This window comes from Petaurus breviceps, unplaced genomic scaffold (genome assembly GCF_028583685.1).
Source record: "Petaurus breviceps papuanus isolate PSGF00001 unplaced genomic scaffold, PetGlider_PUasm1.0 90822, whole genome shotgun sequence".
Taxonomy (NCBI): Eukaryota; Metazoa; Chordata; class Mammalia; order Diprotodontia; family Petauridae; genus Petaurus; species Petaurus breviceps.
The window spans coordinates 18,724,317-18,746,347 of record NW_027187351.1 but is presented as its reverse complement, the minus strand read 5'-3'; the positions used below and the strand labels follow the sequence as shown (position 1 = coordinate 18,746,347).

The window sequence follows — 22,031 nt, the reverse complement described above, 5'->3', positions numbered from 1 at the left end:
ATTCTTTCATGATACTCATTTCTCTTCCCAATTTTTCCTCCAATACTCTTATTTGGTCTTCAAAATTTTTCTTAAGCTATTTTAATGGCATGTAAGCAGTTTATTCCTTCATTGGAAGCTTTGAGTGCACTTCTTACTTTGCTATCTTCCTCCTATTCCATGCCCCTATCACTTTTCTCCCCCAAAAAGGAATTCAAAGTCAGACCACTGTGCTGGCTTTACTTCACTTATTTGTTCATTTTGCCACTAAATTACTTGACTTTTGAGCTTTTTGCCACAGTATATCTCTGCTACCAGAAAGGGGAGCTTTGTCCCAAATTACTGTGGTTTTCTCAACTCCTGGAGCTATTAGTTGGCTGCCCTCTCTGAAGCCTCCACATGGTCTAGCACACTGGTGAGGCACCCCAGAAACTCCACCCCAGACAGTGATCCACATCCAATTAGGTTGAAGCAAGATTCATTACCCCTGAGACTGGATGTCTGGTCCCCCTGCAATCTGCAGTCCTGGAGCTCTGAAACAGCAATGTGGTAGCAGCTGGATGGCAGGCACACCTCAGCCACTTCTTGCCCCGGGGCAAAGGCCAGACCACACTCCCAAACTCCCAAGTCCCAAAGTCCACACTGCATTGACCTATTAATATGTCCTTTGCATCTATGGGTTGCTAATTATGGAAACCACTACAGCTGCTGGTGATCTGAAGTCCCTCCAGGCAGTGGCTCATTGTGGACCCCCTGAGGCTAAAACCTGGGGTTGCTGTGGGCCTGGATCCAGCTCCCAAACAGCTGTGCTGGCCCCTTCCTGCCAGCCTGACAGACTGTCTTCAGCAGGACGTTAGTTTCTCTGTGTCATTTTGTGGGTTCTGTTGCTCCAAAGTTTGTTTAGATTCATTTTTTTTACATGAATTGGAGGAGGTGGGGGCAGGAACCTTGTGGAAATCCTGTTTCTACTCAGTCATCTTGACTCTGGCCCCCCTTTTCATCTTTTGAAAAACACATTTGCTAAAGGATAGAGATGTGAAGAAAAGTAGAAAGTAAACTGATATAGGGAATGTAACTTTCAGAAAAAAAATAATGGTTCCGATTTTAATCTTCCTCAAAATATTACCAAATAAATCCTGAGTTTTTTCCACTATTTTTAAATTTTTTTATCCAAATTCTAAATGACTATCACTATTACTTCTTTTCAGTTCCACCAACATTTAGAAAAAATATTCAGCACAAGGTGGATTAAGTGACAATATAGTCTAACAGCTTAATATGTTCATCTAATAAAAATAGCTTATGTTCTAAGATTGCATTTAAAAAATTGCTTCATAACTTATCAAAGATATGTTTTTGTACAGGCTGTGACCTTAAATTCACATGGATATGAGAAAAATCCAACCATGTTTTAAAGACCTAGTGACAATGAAGGGCTTTAGTAATATGTAAAAAACCAGCAAAGTTAATACTAGGAAAGGAGAGATTGATTTTCCTCTGTATTGTATTTGCTATTCATTGAGCAATTTGTCATTATTCTTTCAGTATTACTCCCAATGCCACTACTGATTGAATTGCAGGTTGTTTAGAGAAGGAAAATGTAGCTACTAAAACCATCAGTAATGATGAATACATTAGTAGTTTAGAGTTACAAAACTAGCTGCTTTTCTAAAATTGAATTATGTATAGATAATTTTACTTTTCTATTTGTAAGTGGTCACATTATTTCAATTAAGAAGGTAGTATTTACAACCATATGTTAACGCCCATATATTATATTCTTCACTGAACTATCATCCACTATTATTGATGATTGTTATTATTTATAATGTTATACATGTGCTTTTATAGCTGACTGTTTATTTTTGATATTCAAGGTATCATGTAGTGACTCCCAGTTAATTATAATACCATATGTTAAGGTCAGCTATTTATTAAGCTGTTAGACTGTATTGTCTATTGATAACTGTTAAAGTACTACACTAACACACATGTATGGATTTTTAAAAAATCTTTTCGTTTTGGAATTCATGGTTGTACTGTTCCCCATCATTAACTGAAATTGAATAAATTACCATAGTGTTTATAAAAGAATTGCTAGATTGCGTAATTGGGGGTGGCAAGGCAATGTGTTGTAAGGAGACCTGGATTTCCATTTAGGAAATTTGTGAACATGTATGAAGCAAAATATTTTTTGTTAATACTGAACAGCAGAACAGCCATCACTTGATCCTAAAGCAGAAAAAGCAGGACCCAGAATGGGAACAGAAACATAACAAATTTGAAGGTTGCTGATTTTAGGGGATATTTGGGGTGTGACTATTAAGAAAGAGCTTTGGGGCAGCCAAGTAACCCAGTGAGGAAAAACCCTGGCCCCAGTGTTGGGATGACCTGGGGATTGCATCCTGGGCTCAGACACTTAGCATCTACCCAGAAACAGCTGGCCATGTAACGTTGAGCAAGTTACTTAACACCGATTGCTTAAAGAAAAATAAAAGAGCTTTGGTAGTGGATTTTTTCTCAATTTTCTAATGTCAAATTTTTCACATGCCTGTTTCACTTAACTATATTCAATCAGCCCCATCTTCAGCTTTGTTTGCATCTGTTTGGTAGTCACATAAGTTTTAATGTGGGTGTTTTTTATCTGTATTCTATGATTGACTGTACTTTATACAAGTATGTCCTCCTCTAATAGCATGGAAAATAAGTGTGACAGTGTAACCCATATGTCCATGAAGATATATCTTTCTTGTTAATTTATTCATTACACAGTTTGCTTAAATTTATCTTGTTTTAACTCATCTCCTGATTTTTTTGTTAAATTTATATCAATGGTCAGTAATTTTTAGTCATGCCAACACTGTATGACATAATTTGGGGTTTTCTTAGAAAAGCTAGTGGAGGGATTTTCAATGTCCTTTTCTGCTTAATTTTACATGTGAGGAAACTGAGGCAAATGGTGTTAAGTGATTTCCTCAAGGTTACACAGCTATTCAATGTCTGAAGCTGAATTTTAACTTAGGTCGTACTGACTTCAGGCCTGGTGTTCAATCCACTGTGCCACTAGCTATTGGTCTACTAAGTATCCTAAGAGTCAGAAAGAGTTTTGCAGATATTATGCCTAGCGTAAGTCTCATTTTATTTCAGCAGCCACTCAAGACCATTGGGGGAGACTAGGTGGTGCAGTTCACAGAGCACTGGCCCTGGAGTCAGGAGGACCTGAGGTCAGGTCTGGCTTCAGACACTTAACACAAAAATGATTCATGTGACCTTGGGCAAGTCACTTAACTCCAATTGCCCTCCAAAAAGAAAAAAATGCAATAAATTAATAAAAACATTGCTCATGAACTCCCACCAACGTTTTACTCATATGTGTGTCTGTATATATATATATATATATATATATATATATATATATATATATATATACACATAGATACATATATACGCACACATACATACATACATATTTACAATAATGCAGCTGGTTTCAGAGATACTTCTAGGAAACTTTCAATTTTCAGTTTTTCCATGGTTTTATGGTCAAAGGAGAGGTGTTTACTCTTCTGGCCTGAGTTCTTCTCTGTGAATGACCGGAAGCACCCTTTTCTACCCTATAACGGTGAAGAGGATATTCTCTCTGCCAGGACCACAAGCTCAGCCATGTCAATGATTCTTCTCACCATAGGACTGGGAACCAGATCCAAAAATGGGCAAATCAAGATAATCTTACCTCATCACCACCAAAGAGATTCCTTCAATCCCACTCTGTTCAGCTGCTTGATCCTCCCCGCTTCTCTCTTGGAAATAAATTCAATTGATTAAAGTTCTTTAAAAGTATCTACCATGTCTATGTTGCAGGTACTTGGTTAAATACTGAAAATGTTATGGCAAACAATTTAATAATTTTTGCCTTCAAGGAGCTATCTTTCTCTTATATATAAATAAAACTGGATGAGATTTAGTAAAATAAAAGAATAAAACATACAATGGCATTGTTTAAGCAGCTAAATAATGAAAGGAGTAGTATATTTAATAGTAGAGTAAATAAGTACACAAAAGCTATGAAAATCAGCTAGATATTAATATCCTAAAACTCTATGAATTACATTCATAGAATATGTTCTTTAAAATTTCATATTTAGTGCCAACATATAGTATGATGATATTTAATCATCATTATATTGGAAATCATTTAAAATCTGTCCCAGTACAGGGACATAATTGTAGTGGTGTTTAAAGATTTGGGAGCAATGCGAAAGGGGTTTCATAGAGAAACTTCATTTTGAAACAAAGAAATAAAAATCCAACAATTCCATAATTTTCAAAAATGTAGTTAACCACCAGCATATGAAGAACAGAATAGCAGGACATGGGGCGAGGGGGAGGGCGGTCGGGCTCAGCCAAAATTTTGTGAACTCCCATGATAAGAACCTCCAAAACATGTAAAATATGACTCTAAAAAATTTTAGAAGTGCAGAACACACAAAGTGACAGAGAGACAATCTTCCCACTGAAGCAGCCTGGTAAGTCAACAGTAAGGTTTTATCCCAACAAAATGGGAACCTAGGGAAATCCTGTGTGAGATGCATTGAGCCCAGTGACTGCCTCCAGAGCTCCTGGACTTCAGAGTGTAGGGGGACCAAGTGACTTTTTGGATGGAAATTGTTCTTGCTTTGACCTACTTGGATCTGGGTTGCTGTCTTGGGCAGTGGTCCTGGGAGAGAAATGCCAGTGTGCCAGATCTTGTGGTGGGTGTAGAGAGGGAATCTTCCTCAGACCACTGACAACATTGGCAAAAGCCCAGTTATTTTGGACAAAGCTCTCCAGTCTGGAATCAGAGTTCTTCAGTGGCAAAGGGATTAAAAGTCAAATGATTGGCTTGCAAGATGAGGAAGCAAAGGAAGCATAATCAGACATTAACATCCTTTTTGGGGAATGAAAATTATCAAAACATGGAACCAGAAGAAATCAACAAAGGCAAAAGTCCTGCTTCAAAAGCTTCAATAAATATATGACCTCATTACAGGCAATGGAGAAGGTCAAGAAGGATTTTGAAAATCAATTAAGAGAAGTGAAGGAAAAATTGGGAAGAGAAGTGAAAAGGATGCAAGAAAATCATGAAAAACCAAGTCAATGGCCTGCTAAAGGAGACTGCAAAAAGAATGAAGAAAATAACACCTTAAAATGACTAATTGAAATAGCAAAAAAGACCCAAAAAAAAAAACAATGCGAAGAAGAATGCCTTAAAAGGCTGAATTACCCAGAAGGAAAAGGAATTTCAAATATTCACTGAATACCATAATTTCTTCAAAATTAGATTGCAGAAAATGGAAATTAATGAATTTATGAGAAATCAAGATACTATAAAACAGATCCAAACAAATGGAAAAATAAAAGACAATGTGAATATCTCATTGGAAAAAAAAAAACACTGACCTGGAAAATTGATACTATAGACATAATTTAAAAAATTGACTAACTCAAAGCCATGATAAAAAAAATAACCTTGAAATAATCCTTCCAGAAATTCTCAAGGAAAATTGCCCTATTAGAACTAAAGGGCAAAATAGAAGTTGAAAGAATCCACCGATCATCTCTTGAAAAAGATCTCCAAAACAAAACTCCTAGGAATATTATAGACAGTTTCCAAAGTTCCCAGATAAAGGAGAAAATATTACAAGTAGCCAAGAAGCAAGAAATTGAATATTGTGGTAAAATAATAAGGATAACAAAGGATCTGGCAGCTCCTACAGTGAGGGACTGAAGGGCCTGAAATATTATATTCCAGAAGTCAAAGGAGCTGGGAATAAAACAAAGAATCACCTACCCAGCAAAACTGAGTATATCATGTTTCAGGGGAAAATATTGTCATTCAATAAAATAGAGGACATTCAAGAATTCTCCATGAAAAAAGCAGAGTTGAATAAAAAATATGACATTCAGACACAAAAATAAAGAGAAGTATGAGAAGGTAAATAGGGAAAAGAAATCATAAGGAACTTATTGAATTTGAACTATTTACATTCCTACATGGAAAAATGATCATTGTAACTTATGAAACTTTTCTCAGTATAACTGTTGAAGGTAATATAAATGTGTGTGTATACACACATGCATGCACACACATATGCACATACATACATTAATATTATACATGGGTACATATATATAGGAGGGTATATGGGTGTAGAAATACATATGTGAGTGTGTGTATATATGTGTACAGGTACACATAGACAGAGGGCACAGGACCAGTTGAACAGGAAGGGATGATACTTAACAGGTGAAATTGTGAGGTGAGAGAGGAATATAATGAGAGGGTATGGGAAGAGACAGAATGGGGATAAATTATTCCATATACAAGTGGCACGGGAAAAGTGTTAAAATGGAGGGGAAGAACAGGAAGGTAATAAGGAATTAGTCAACCTTACTCTCATTGAATTTAGCTTAGGGAGGGAATGACATATGGGGGATGATGGAGGGGAGGGCAGATTTGGGGGGAGAGGGAAGGTGGAAGCACACACTTTTGAAAATGGTCTGCGTCAAAGATGAGAATAGAACAAGTGGGGGCCATTTAAGATAGAGGGTAATATAGCCAATATTTTACAATGTATCCACTATGGAAATGTTTTGCATAGCTGTGTGTATAAAACCTATATTGAAATGGTTATCTTACAATTAAGTATGGGTGATGAGAGAGCAAGGTAAAGAATCTGGAAACCAGTTTTAAAACCAAATATTTGAATATATTCAAATATTTGATTTTAAATTTTGAATTCCAGATTGATTCACTTCCTCCATTGTTACCCACCCTTACTGGGAAGAAAAGCAGTTCAGTATAGGTTGTACATGTGTAGCTAATACAAAACATTAACATGGTAGATACATTTTAAAAGACTGACAAGATTTCCCTCCCTCCTATCCCATCTCCCACTTTTTCTCTTCTCTTCTTTTCAAAAGCGGGTGCTTCCAACTTCCCTCCCCCCCCAGCCTGCCCTTCCTTACATCATTTCCCCTTTCATCCCCTTCTCCCCCTTCTCCTCTGGGGTGAGATATCCTATTTAGTGTGTAATTCATTCCCTCCCTGAGACAATTTCAATGAGATTAAGGTTGTCCCCATCCCTTTTGCCTTCCTGTTCTTCTTATTAAATTGGTCATGTTCCCTCTAACTATGTATACTTGTAAACATTTTGACATATGTATCCATATGCCCATATGCCCTCGGATATAGACATATATATTTATATTCACATCAACTATTTTCTTACTGAGAAAAGTTTCATCAGTTACAATTATCATTTTTCCATGTAGGAATGTTAATAGTTCAACTTTGGTAAGTTCCTTATGATTTCTTTTTTCCTATTTACCTTCTCATGCTTCTCTTGCTTCTTGTATCTGAATGTCAAATTTTCTATTCAACTCTGATGTTTTTTTTTTCATCAAGAACACTTTTAAGTCCTCTATTCCACTGAATGATCATATTTTCCCCTGAAACATGATACTCAGTTTTTCTAGGTAGGTGATTCTTGGTTTTAAGCCAAGCTCCTTTTCCCTTTTGGTATATCATATTCCAAGACCTTCAATCCCTCTGTGTAGACGCTGCCAGATCCTGAATTATCCTGATTGTGTTTCCACAATATTCAAGTTGTTTCTTCCTGGCTGTTGTAATATTGTCTCCTTGATCTGGGATTTTCAGAACCTGACTATAATATTCCTAGGAGTTTTCTTTTTGGAATCTTTTTTCAGGAGGTGATCAGTGGATTCTTTCAACCTCTATTTTGCCCTCTGATTCTAAAACATCAGGGAAGTTTTCTTGGAGAATTTCTTGGAGGATGATTTCTGTTTTTTTTTATTTTATCATGGCTGTCAGGTAGTTTGGTAATTTTTAAATTATGTCTCTTGGATCTATTTTCTAGGTCAGTGGTTTTTCCAGTGAGATATTTCACATTGCCTTCTAATCTTTCATTTGTTTGTATCTGTTTAATTGTATCTTGATTTCTTATAAAAACACTAGCTTCCATTTGCTCCAATCTAATTCTGAAGCAATGATTCTCCTCATTTAGCTTTGGATATTATTTTTCCATCTGTCAAATTTGGCTTTTTACAGCATTCTTCTACTCATTGCCTTTTTTGAGCCTCTTTTTCCTTTTGAGTTCTTCTATTTTTTAAATTATTATTTTCCTCAGTCAGGCTGTTGACTCTCATTTTGTAACTTTCTTGCATAGTTGTCATTTATCTCCCCAATTTTTCCTCCACTTCCTTTATCTGCTTCTGTGATATTAATGGAATATAAAGGTTCCCCTGTATTGGCTTGGTTTTCAAATTGATTGTATTAAAACCCAGAACTTGTTAATCCCACCTTTTGGGATGGACTTGCTGACTTGAAAAGAGAGACACAAACTGGGAATGAGCTGGTGACATAAATTTGGAGAGACACTAGAGAGAGACAGAAGAACTTTTTGGAAACAGCACCCTCGTGGAGGCAGAGAGAGACTGAGAGGATTGCTGAGGGCCACTTTGAATTTCCTGGACTTTTGAGACCTACCCCCAGAGCTGCCAAGGACTGAGGAGACATGGCTGTTTTGCTGGTACTTTGTCTGTTTTGATGTTTTTTTGCCAGATTGTCCACTGGTGAAAGACAGTCCTGTTGTTGAAGAAGTATTTGAACCTTTCTGTTGGTTAAGAGCTACTGAGACTGTCCTGCAGACAGAGAGTGAATACTGTCCACTGGTGAAATACAGTGCTGTTGTTGCAGGGTTCTGGGAACCTTTCTGTTGGTTCAGAAGCCCTAAAGAAGGATTTTCTTGTTGTATGTTTACAGAAATCCTGGGAGAGAGTTTTGCTAATGTTTTCAGGGGTCCTAGGACTGTTCTGCAGACAGAGGATGAATTAATGAAGATACTGACAATGTATCTTGTGGCCTTGCTAAGTTTTGTCTCCCCAGGAACAAAGATTGCTGAGAACTTGCCCAGTATCAAGATGAAGAAAAGACCTCAATTTGGGTATTAAGTGCTGTGCTCAAACTTGATGTAACTCTGGGGTAAATTCAATTGTGATCCAGGGGTGGGGAACTTTTGACCTTTTTGTGTTCTATGGTTGAACAAATGAATGTACTTTACTTATGATTGGAAACTAATCTCCATTTGAAAAGAGGGGTTTTGTGATGGACTAAATGTAGGTACAGCCTAGGGGTGGAGTAGTATTTAGAACAGGGACTTTGTAATTGATTGAATGAATGTAAGATCCTGGTGTGGGATAGTACTTGGAGATTATTTAATCACACTTAGTAAATGCTGTATTTTGAATCATGTCATATTTTAATCTTCTCTGTTCTTAATTTGTCACTGAATAAAATGGAGAACACCTATGCTGGTATTTTGAACCTTGGGAAGTTGTCTTTCCTTGGCATTACATTAGACCTTCTTAAGGTCCTCTATGGCCTTTATCCAGCTTGTATTTTCCTCTGAAACTTTTGTGGAGGAGTTCTGACTTCACTGTCTTCCTTCTGTTCCATGCTTTGATTCTTTTTGTCCCCCAAATAGATGTCTAATGTGGGATTCTTCTGTTTGCTTTGCTTCCTTTGCCTGCTCATGTTGCCACTTAATTACTTCACTTTGGGGCTTTTTGGCCACAGTGGGACTCTGCTACCCGACAGGGAGCTTTGTATGAAACAATGGGGTTTTCACAGCTGCGGGGGGTATTAATTGGGTTCCCTTTCTGAAGCCTTCACATGCTCTGGCAAGCTGGTCACACAAGCCCGGATGTACACCCTAGACCAAAATCCAGATCCACGCTGGTTAAATCAAGAGCAATTACACTTTCGACTGGTTGCTCTGTCCCCCTACAGTCTGCAGGCCAGGAGCTGAAGCTGCCACTTTGTGGAGTCTTCATGTCAGCCTTCAACAGCTTCTCTCCCCAGGGCCAAAGCCGATGCATTCCCAACTACTGGGTCCCAAAGTCCACATTGCACCTAGTCTTCACTTTGTCCTTAGCCTGTATGTGTTGATAATTCTGGACTGCCACAGCTGCTGGTGATCTGGAGTCTCTCTGTTCTGGCTGTTCTGGGCTGCCCTGGGGCTAAAACCTCAGGTTCGTACTGGACTCAGCTAGGCTCCCAGATCACTGTGCTGGCTGATTCTTGCTGGACTGCTGGGCTGTGCTCAAGGAGATGTTAGCTTCTCTGTGTAATATTTTGGGTTTTGTAGCTCCAAGTTCAGAGTCCCCTTTTACATGGATTGGAGGTGGTGAAAGCTGGAGCAATATGGAGGTCCTGTTTCTAGTCCACCATCTTGACTCTGAAAATTATATATCTAAGGATGATGGTGTATTATATCAGAAACTTCAAAGCTCTCAAAATTTTCCTCTATGAAAGATATAAAAGAGTGCCTCAGGTAAAGAGAGTGGTAAAACCATGAAGAAAAAGGCAGAATAGGGTTCCTCCTGGGAAAATAAGTGAAGCCCTAAAGAAATATCCTTGGATGAAATTTATCCCTGTGAAAAATAAACAGGGATCTCTTAAAAACAGGTGGTAAGCCATAGGTTTATTTGGTCTGGGAGGCTGCCTTTCTCCCAGCCACAGGAACTTTTAACCGAGGGTCAGGAAGGGGATTTGGAAATCTGATCTGGTAAAATCTAGGACCTATTTATTCTGAAAAGAAATTCCAGACTCAGCTGACTTGCAGGGATGTGGCAAGGATAACCATAACATGAGAAGTGACTACAGAAGTAATGGGGCAGGACACCACTGACTAGATGGGATTTACAGGAGGCTGGAGGTCTCACTTTGAATTTTAGGTCGGAGGATACACCTAAAGGAGAATCTAAAACCAGAGGCACCATCCCACATATCCCCAAACTAGAGGTGATTACATTATTTAGCTATTATTGAATATTATACATTTAGCTATTTTAAAAATGCAGAGGCAAAGGAGAAAGAATCCAACCACAGAAAGTTATTATGGAAATAGAGAAGAGCAGATTTCCTCCTAAGAGGAAGAAAGTAAAGCAAAGAAACCCTCTTCTACGCCAAAGTGCAATGTCAAATGTTCATCTGTCCCAAAATAATTCATAGAATAACATGAAAACAGTGTTTAAAAATCAAATGAGAATAATTTATGAAAAAAACTAAAAAAAAAAGAAAAGAAGATTATAAAAAAGCATCACCCAATTAGAAAATTATATCTAGAATCTTAAGCAATAAAATGTCTCATAGGAAGTCAGAATTGGGCAAGGTGAAGCCAGGGAAAGTATAAGAGATCAAGACATAATGAAATAAAATATAAATTATGAAAAAAATGGAATAAAATGTGAAATACCTCATGAGAAAAGCAACTATTCTTCAGAATAGATCAAGAAAAAAATAATAATATTTGGACTACATGAAAACTATGATAAAAAAATGTACAATAGTACAAGAAATATTTAAAGAAAATTGATCTGAAGCATTAGAATGTGTGGGGCACGGGATAAAAATAGTAAAAAAAAATTCAACAATATCTGCCTGAAAGAGATCTTCAGAAGAAATCCAATGGGAATATTGTAGTCAAATTCTGAAACTCCCAGCTCAATGACAAAATGTGAGGAACAAGGGAAAAAATTCCCTCTAGTGGTGCCACAATTAGAATTATAGAAGATCTACCTGTATCAAAACTAAAAGACCACAGGTCAAGGAAGACTATATTTCAAAGATCCACAGAACTGTGCTTCCAGTGAAAAATACCATACCTAGCACAGCTAAGCATAACCCTAAACTAAAAAAGGACATTTAATGAAATGTCTGATTTTCATAATTGTGCTTAAAAAGTTGAATTCAATATAAGATTTGAAATAAAGAGTCAAGAGAAAAATAAGAAGCATAAGAATAACAAAGGGACTCAATAAGAATGGACAGTTTACCTTTTATGCATAAAAATTGTAAAATGCATATCTAAAATTTTTCTTAATAATTCGGTAGTTCATAAGAAAGAGGGGGTAGACCTGATCATTCCGAAACAGCTAAAAAGAGTAATTATCTAATAGAAATGAATTGCAAGAAGAAGAAGTGAAACACATGAAGTAGATGGTGAAGGACTGCTATTAGTTCTAGAAACTTACTTTTATTGGAAAAGAGTTTTAAGAGGGGACCAAAACATATACATCTAGAAGAGTGCAAAATTATTCTATATTAAAAAAAATACTAATGTCAAAGGGAGGCAAGGGGCATGAGGGAGGTATCTTTACAGGGGAGTGTCAGGGGATATTTCCAAGGGGCATATAAACGGGTTTTGAGATTTATGTGGATGAAGGGATAAAGGAGGGATCATTGTTGTTGGGTACATCAAGTAATAGAAGGCAAGGGAGGCAGTCAAAGTAAAATAGAGAAGTCAGGGAGGGATAGGAAATAAAATATATGCACAAATATAAATTAAAAATCAGGAGTAGAATCTGTGAGGAAAAGCCATTTTGTGTATGTGTATGTGTATATGTGTGTGTGTATGTGTGTGTGTGTGTGTGTGTGTATGATCTCTTTGGGATACAGAACTAGTAGTGGTATTGCTGGATCAAAGTATATGCACAATTTTGTGATATAAGAAATGATGAGCAGATGGATTTCAGAGAAATCTAGAAACACTTAAATGAACTGATGCTGAGTGAAGTGAGCAGAACCAGGAGAATGTCATAGACAATTATAGCTAAATTTTGTGATGATCAGTTATGACAGACTTAGCTCTTTCCAACAATGCAATGATCCATGAAATTCCAAAACACTCAAGATGCAAAATGCTATCCCCATCCAGAAAAAGAACTATGGAGTTTGAATACAGAGAGAAGAATAGTATTTTAACTTTTATATTTTTCTTTCTCATGGTTTTCCCCTTTTGTTCTGATTCTTCTTTCACAACATGGCTAATGTGGAAATATGTTTAACATGATTGTTCATGTATAAACTATATCACTTTCCTTGATGTCTTGGGAAAGAGGGAAGGAATGTAGGGATGGAAAAAAATACAGAATTCATAATCCTAGAAAAATGGATATTGAAAACTATCTTTGGCCAACCTGAGGGACCCAGATCAGAAGTGGCTGTGTCCATTTCCAGATTTATCAACACATAGATGTGGAGTACAAGGTGAGAGGTCAATGCAGACCAGACTTTTGGACCCAGTAAGTAGGAATGCATGGCTTTTGGCCCCAGAGCGAGAAGCTGCTGAGATGCCGGCACAGCCAGCCAGCTCCATGTGGCAGCATCAGCTCCTGGCCTGCAGAGTGTAGGGGGAACAAGCACCAGTCTGAGGGGTAATCACTCTTGCTTTAATCAGCTTGTATCTGGATTGCAGTCTAGGGTGGAGGTTCTGGGGTTTGTGTCCAGATTGCCAGAGCCTGGGGAGACCACAGAGAAGGTACCCATCTAATACCTCTGGCAACTGAGAAAAACCCAGCATTTGGGACAAAAGCTCCCCTGTCTGATGGCAGGGTCCTACTGTGGCAAAAAGCCCAGGGGTCAAGTGACTGAGGGGCAAAATGACCAGGAAAAGGAAACAAAGCAGATAGAAGATTCCAAAATTAGACTCCTATGTTGGGGACAAAAAGGAGCAAAGCATGGAACAGGAGGAAGACAGTGAAGTCAGAATTCCTGCACCAAAAGCTTCAAAGGAAAATACAAACTGGTCACATGCCATTGAGCACCTTAAGAAGCAGATAAGAGAAGTGGAGGGAAAATTGGGAAGAGAAGTGAGAACAATGCAAGAAAATTATGAAATGACACTTAACAGCCAGATTGTTGAAAATACCACCTTAAAACGTAGACAAACTCAAATGGCAAAAGAGGATCAAAAAGCCAATGAGGAGAATAATACCTTAAAAAACAGAATTTGCAAGATGGAAAAAGAATCTCAAGCTCACTGAGGAGAATCATTTCTTCAGAATTAGATTGGAGCAAAAGATAGCTAATGACTTTATGAGAAATCAAAATGCTATTAAACAGATCCAAGCAAATAAAAGAACAGAAAGCATTGTGAAATATCTAATGGAAAAAAACACTGACCTGTAAAATAGATCCAGGAGAGATAATTTAAAAGTTGTTGAACTACCTGAAAGCCATGATCAAAGTAAGAACCTACAAATAATCCTCCAGGAAGTTCTCAAAGAAAACTTCCCTGATGTTTTAGAACCAGAGGGAAAAATAGAGGTCAAAAGAATCCACTGTTAACCTCCTGAAAAAGATCCCAAAAAGAAAAAAAAACTAGGAATATTATAGCCAGGTTCTGGAATTCTCAGATTAAGGAGAGAATATTACAAAGCAGCCAGGAAGAAACAATTTGAATATTGTGGAAAAACAATCAGGACAACCCAGGATCTGTCAGCTTCTACACTGAAGGATGGAAGGGCTTAGAATATGATATTCTGGAGATCAAAGGAGATGGGATTAAAACCAAGGGTCACCTACCCAGCAAAACTGAGTCTCAAGTTTCAGTGGAAAATATGGTCATTCAGTGGAATGGAGGACCTTCAAGTATTCATGCTGAAGAAAACCAGAGTTGAATAGAAAATTTAACATATAGATACAAGAAGCAAGAGAAGCATGAGAAGGTAAACAGGGAAAAGAAATCATAACAGGCTAATCAAAGTTGAACTATTAACATTCCTACATGGAAAAATAATTGCAACTGATGAAACTTTTCTCAGTAGTTCAAGGGAACAGAAATAGGAAAAAAAAAAATATATATATATATATATATATATATATGTGCGTGTGTGTGTGTCTGTCTGTCTGTGTCTATATATGTCTGTATATGAGGGTGTAGGGGCATACGAATACATATGTGAATGTGTGTATTTTTGTTTACATGTGTACATAGATAGAGGTCACAGGACCAATTTAACAGAAAGGGATGATACTTAAAAGGTGAAATTAATAGGTGAGAGAGGAATATAATGAGAGGAAATGGGGAGAGACAGAATGGGATAAATTATCTCATATAGAAGAGGCAAGGGGAAATGGTTACAATTGAGGGGAAGAATAGGAAACCATCAGGGAATGGGTCAACATTATTCCCATTGAATTTGGCTTGAGGAGGGAATGAAATACACACTAAATAGGGTATCTCACCCTCCACTAGTGCAGGGGGAAGGAAAATGGATGAGAGGGGTGATGATGGAGCAAGGGCAGGCTGTGGGGGGGCGGGAAGTTGGGAGCACCTAATTTTGAAAAGTGATGGGATCAGAGGATAGAAAAAGTTGGAAGTGGGAGAGGATGGAGGGAAATATAGTCAGTCTTTTACTATGTATCTACTATGTTATTTTTTTGCATTAGCCACACATGTACAACCTATACTGAACAGCTTTTCTTCCCAGTAAGGGTGGGAGACAAGGGAGGAAGGGAATGAATCTGGAATTCAAATTTTAAAAATCATATGTATATATATCTGTGTATATATATATATATGTATACACACACTATTATTAATACTATTTTACATGTAATTGGGAAATAAGATATACAGGCACTGGGGCAAGAGATCCACTGGAAAAGTCGAAAGTGATATCAGAGAAAATATGGGAGAGAGCAGATTGAAGAATTGAAGGAAGGGATGTCCTGTGGGACTGTTATTTTGGGGCACTGGGTAAGGCAAAAATTGGGAGGAAATTTGGAACTCAAAACCTGGTGGAAATGAATGATGTAAATCAGAAGTTAATAAAGCATTTGGGAAAAAAAAAGAAAACTATCTTTACATGTCATTGAAAAAAAGTAAAATACCCTTAACTGTGGAGAAAAAAAATTAAATTCCTATTACTGGACAAGGCAACTTTGGTTAAGCCATTCTGTAAGTATAGAACTACAACAAATAATATACATATGCAAGTACACATACTCATAGATATGCATATGTGTTTATACTGGTAAAATTAGATGGATAGAGAATTGTTTTGATTGGCTATATCCAAAGAACACATGTTACTGGTTTCAGTCTCCCATGCCAACCTAAAAGAAATTTCCTAAAAGATTGACCCTGGAACCCATCTTCAGTCTTGAGATACTTAACATTTTTTAAAATATGTGTGTGTGCATGTAAACATGAATGCATGTACACATGTGTACTTATATATGTGCGCATATGTAGATTTATCTACAGCATTCTGTTAATACATATACATATGTATGTGTGAGCATATATACATATGTACCTGCATGCTTGTATACACAACCCCCAGCCCCCAGTCTATCTCAGCCTTCCTGGAGCATAGGATGAAAGCCCTAAGCATCTAGAAAGACATCAAGAGGTAAGTGGAAGAGTAAAGAGAATGCTTGGTCTACAGTCAGTCAGATTTGAGTTCAAGTTATTCAGGCACTAGTTGTGTTATTTTGAGCAAGTCAATTGAATTCTAACTATCTCAGTTTCTTTGGCTATTTTTAAAAAAGTAATTATAATAGCATCTACCTCAGAAATTTTTGACATGGATCAAATAATAATAAAATAGTCACAATAATATTAACATAATATGAATTGTATAATTAATTATAAAAATAATTATATATTATAATCATAGATCATATTTGGAAAACACTTAGCATAGTGCCTGGCATGTAGGGGGTACTTAATAAGTACTTGTCCCTATCCAACATTCCTTGATTCCCCCATACCCTTCAATACCTTTCCAAGTGAAAATCCCTTTCTGGTTCATTCCTAGTCAAATTTTATCTAATATTTTGCTCTACTCAATATATAAAGAATATTTTCTTTATTACTATCTTTACTGATCATCATTATCTCTTTGCTATTTTTCTCTTTATAAGCCTTATCTCCTCTTTTAGGTTATAAGATGTTTGAGAGCAGAGGTCAAGTTTTTTTTTTCCCCTGCATTTCCCAATTGAGTATATTTTTTAAATACATAGTATAGGAATTCTATACATATTTACTGAATTTGACTCTTTAAAAGAAAGAAGTTTTAGTATATAAAGCTAAGTATTATCCTTTTGGTTCAAAACATTCTGCACATCTACTAAAGGCAGGTAAGTAATATGTTAGGAAAAAATTTTCACTTTGAAAAAAATCTCCAGAAACATTATATACAATTTTATATGTATGTATGCATACAAACATATATATTTGCACGTATTTATGTACATATACATATGCATAAATGTATGTGCTTTTCATTAAATGCTCCAAGAAGACTGAGATAGACTTGAAGTGTTTGTGTGTGCAAACATGCACTTACACTTGTATATATGCTCACACATATCTGTTTATATATGCATTTTATGTATGTATATGTATATGTGAATATACACATGCACACACACACACATATATATACATATTTGCATATTTACACACATAGATATGTAATATGTGAATGGAATAGGAACATTTAAAAAATATCAAACCCCACTAATATGTTGGCAGTAATTATCTCATTAGCCCTTTTTCTCATCTGAGGATTCATGAGCCTACATAGATAGAAAAAAATAAATTCTCAGATTCATTTGCTATAAATGGTGTAACCACTATCTTCATTTATTCCTATAAATGTTTTACCTGACACACAGAATAGAATCCATCCAAGCCAGGTTTAGAACTGCCAGTTCATTGTTGGCCCATTTAACCTAGATATACATTTGTACTAAGACATAGCTAATGATCATCTGTGGGGAAAGTTGTTTGTTGTATCTACTTGGGAGTCATGACATTCATTAGAAAACAACTCCTGCCTAATTTGCTGTTAGAGAAGGATATGCTGGTTCATTTCACTGGGATATGTGCTGCTGCCAGGTGGCAATCTTTTTCTAGGAATATATATCTCAATATGGCCATTTTCTGTAACTATCTCACAATTACCAAGATGCAGATTTGGAGAATACAGGAAAAAACAATTTGTTAATTAGACTTCACCAGTTTAAACATTATATAAGTATTCATTTAGCAAAGAAAAGAAGAACAAAACTATTTTTCATCTATAGGAAATCTATTACTTTAAGATACCATCTGTCTAAGGTTCTTATTTTCCCAAAGCAAATTGAAACTTGCACTTAATTCTGATCTTGGATTTAACCTTGACAAGGTTGCAATTGCATTAGTAAAAACATACAATTAAGTTACACCTAACAGGAATGAACAAGGTAACAGAAATTGAAATATTCTGAGGGATGCGTCATTGTTCACTCCCATTGTCTTTGAACAAGGACATCTCTCTATTCCTGGTGACCAAAGTGTTTCCTCTGCTCTTCTATAGGGCACTTTGTAAACCTCAAAGATTTATATGAATGTTTACTATCATCATTATCATCATTCAAATCACCAAACATTTGTCTTATTAGCTGTAAATTATTTAGAGGTTTTGTTGCTTTTTTTAGCATTTTGATTTCAATTTATTATTATTAATATTAATTCACTATATACTTACTTTATGCAAGATATTGTGCTAAGCCCTGAAAATTGCACAATATAATGAAAGGGTGCCTGCAAGTAGGAAGTTTAAGTATGGTATGGAAGAAGTAAAGAAGAGAAGAGAAAAGGAGGTCTAGAAATATCCAAAGAGATATAGAGAGAGCAGCAATAGTACAGAGGTGAGGGAAGGTTTCATAGAGGAGGTAGCACCTGAGCTGACCTTTGAATGAAGATGAGTAACCTAAAAAGTAAATATGAAAAGGGAATACGCTGAAGACACTGGGACTGGATTATGTGAAAACAAAGAGGCATAACTAAATTCTAGGGATAGCTAATAATGCAGACTAGAACGAAGCAAGTAAGGGATTGATTGATGGGAAATATAGCTGCAAAGGTTGAATGTAGCCAGACCATGGAAAACTTTTAATGTCAATCTAAAGAAATTCAATTTTATCTTAAACACAACTGGTGCCTCCAGAATGTTTTTGAGTAGGGGAATGGCATGATCGCAATAATATATCAGCAAGACTACTCTAGTCACTGTGTGAAGTTGAGGTATAAATGGTAAAATGAATGCTACATAAAGTAGTCAAGATACAAAAATTAGGAATAGCAATTAGGTTTCTCTTGTAATCATAACTGTCAAATGACAAAGGTGACAGGACAAAAGTCAAGGGAACAAACTTTATTAAGTACCTGATTTAACTATGTGATAGGAATTTAAAGAGGTAAACAAAAACAACAACAAAACTCTTCTCAAGGAACAACTTTGGAAGAAAATGGACAGATTAATTACTGTGAATGTTTTGTATTTAAAATTTTAAGAATGACTTGATGACTACATCTCCACTTTCCCAAAGGTGACTGTGAAGTTATGAAACTGCATGATTGAAAAGATGAAGGTAATTGTAAAGTTTGTAGGATGGTCAGGTTAAGGGGAAGATCATGACTTTGGTAAAGGACGTATAAATATCTGTATACTGATGAGATATTCAGAGGCCATTGTAAATAGTTTTTTTAGAAGGATGAGAGTATACACATTTGAAATTTGTTTTCACTGAGATAATAATTGAATACATAAAAATGAATGAGATAATTAAATAGATAACAGGAGCAGAAAAGAATCCATCTTGGACAGAACTTTAAAGAGAAATTCATACTTATGAGGAAATATAGATAATCCAAAGGAAAGAAACTAAAAAGGAATAATCAGATAGAAGAATAAGAAGAGTTCATGGAAGCCAAAAGAAGAGACAATAAACTTTGTGGGATTTTTTGTGGGGGGAGGGTTGCTTTTTGATGGGGGGAAGGTAGGGCAATTGGGGTTGTCACTTGCCCAAGGTCACATGGCTAGTTTTGTGTTAATTTTCTGATGCTGCATTTGAACTCAGGTCCTCCTGATTCCAGATCCTGTGTTCTATTCACTTGGCCACTTAGCTGCCTTAAAGAGAGAATATTCTTAAGATGTAAAAGGTTCAGTTTAAAAAAAAAAGGAATAAAAGGAAAAGAAAAATATTGCCATGGAAACCATAGGAGGAGAAATTAGTTTTGAGGGGCAAAGGGTTCAGGTTGTCAAAAGCCATTAAAAAGTTGAAAAAAAAAGTTTGAGAACAAGGTATAAAGTTTGATTGAGAGATCATGAGATTTAAGGGACTTAAGGAATAGAGAAGTTACACATTTCAAAACAAGGTGATGGGTAGAGAGAAAGATTGTTAGTTAGGTATTGTATTTCATAAAAAAGAAGACTCTAGTAAGATATGTGTGAAATAATTCAGAGGATGAAGTTAGTAAAACCAGGAAAACAGTTTATAAAATGAGAACATTGTAATGAAAACAACTTCAAGATACTTAAGAACTTTGACCAGCACAATGAACAAGCATGATTTCAGAACATAAATGATAAAAATGTTGCCTGTCTCTTGAAAGAGAAGTCACCGATTGAATATTCAAAATGAAACCTTGAGTTTTGTAAATAGCCAAAATGGCAATTAGTTCAGCTTAACTTCATGTATTAGTGAAAAAGGTTTTTATTTTTCTTTTATTCTATCTCAGTTGTGGTGTGTGAAAGATGGGAGAAAGAATAAAACATGATTATTAAATGAAAAATAATAAAGAAAAGAAAGGAAAATGTGACTTGGAGAGGGGGAATAATAGAGCAATAAAAATCTGAACAGCCCAATTCAAATTGATACACTGAATCTCAAAGGATGTAAAGCATCTCACAACAAAGGGAGGGCTTGGAAGTCAGAGTGGGCCAAAGATATATATGCAGAAATTACCTCCTCATCCAGTATATCAGGGACAAATATCCCTAGCAAAAAATGTTGTTCAGGAAGATGGAGACAAGATGATAGAGTACTCAGGAAGTTCCTGAGTTCTCCCAGGTTTCTTTCAGAAACAACATTAAATCAAGCCTATAAATGAATTCTAGAGTGACAGAACCCAAAAAAAAGACAAAGAAAAACAATTTTCCACTTAAGGACTTCAGTAAAGCTCTGTTTCATTTGGTAAAGGGGAAGTACAGCCCAACACAGATGGAGTCTGGGCAAGCCAGAAGGAGGTTCTTAGACACAACACAGATCAACAACTGAGTCCCCTACCCCTCGGTCCAGCAGGCCAGTGGCACAACAGAAAAGCAGTGAGGCATCCAGCCCTAGAACAGAAGGCAAATTGCCAGCCATGGAAGCCTATGGCAACAGATGTGACTAGGCTAGGTCACCCCCATGTAAAGAGAAAGCCACCATCATCAGAAGCCAGAACTTGGAAAGCCAGTGACCAGGCCCCTGTTTTACAGTACAAGATGCTTAGGAGTGAAGTTCAACTTCAAAAAAACAGAAAACAAATCTACCCTGAGTATAGAAAGATACCATAATGACAGGAAGGCTCAAATACAAACCCAGGAGACAAAAGCAATGTTAAAAATGTCTACATATGAAGTCTCAAAGGAAAGATGAATTGTTCTCCAGCCCAAAAAGACCCCTTAGAAGAGGTAAAAAAGGATGTTAAAAATCAAGTAAGAGAAGAAAAAAATGGGAAAAGAAAAATAAAAGAGTTATTCAGGGTAATTATGAAAAAAATAACTTGGGAAAAGATCACAGAAATTAATTCAAATGAAAAAATCCTTTAAAAATACAATTAGCAAAATGGGAAAATAAAATCCAGTAAAGGAAACAATTACTTTAAGACTATAATTGAACAAATGGAAAAAGAGGTACAAAAGCTTACTGAAAAAAAAAAATTCTTAAAAATGAGAATTGGGTCAGTGGGAGATAATGACTCTAAATGATATCAAGAAGCAGTAAAACAAAATTAAAGAATGAAAAAGAAAAATATAAGAAAATGTAACACCTCACTCAGAAAATAGATTCAGGAGACATAATTTAACAATTATTGGACTACCTGAAAGCTAAGGTGAAAAACTAAAGCCTGGATACCTTTCAAGAAATTATCAGGGGAAATTGTTCTGATATCCTAGAACCAGAATGTAAAATAGTCATTAAAATAATCAACCAATAACTTCCTTAAAGTGATCCCAAAATGAAAACTCCAAGGAATATTGCAGGAAGATTCCAGAGTTAACAGGTCAAGGAGAAAATACTAAAAGCCGCCAGAAAGAAAAAATTCAAATATCAAGGAGCCACAGTCAGTATTACACAGGATTTAGTAGACTTCACATTAAAG

General features: G+C 36.2%; 1 pseudogene; it reads left to right on the top strand.

Annotated features, from left to right (window-relative positions):
* Window positions 1–668: 668 nt before the first annotated feature.
* Window positions 669–22,031, top strand: part of LOC138148094 (NADH dehydrogenase [ubiquinone] 1 alpha subcomplex subunit 10, mitochondrial-like) — a 28,570-nt pseudogene continuing 7,207 nt past the window's right edge.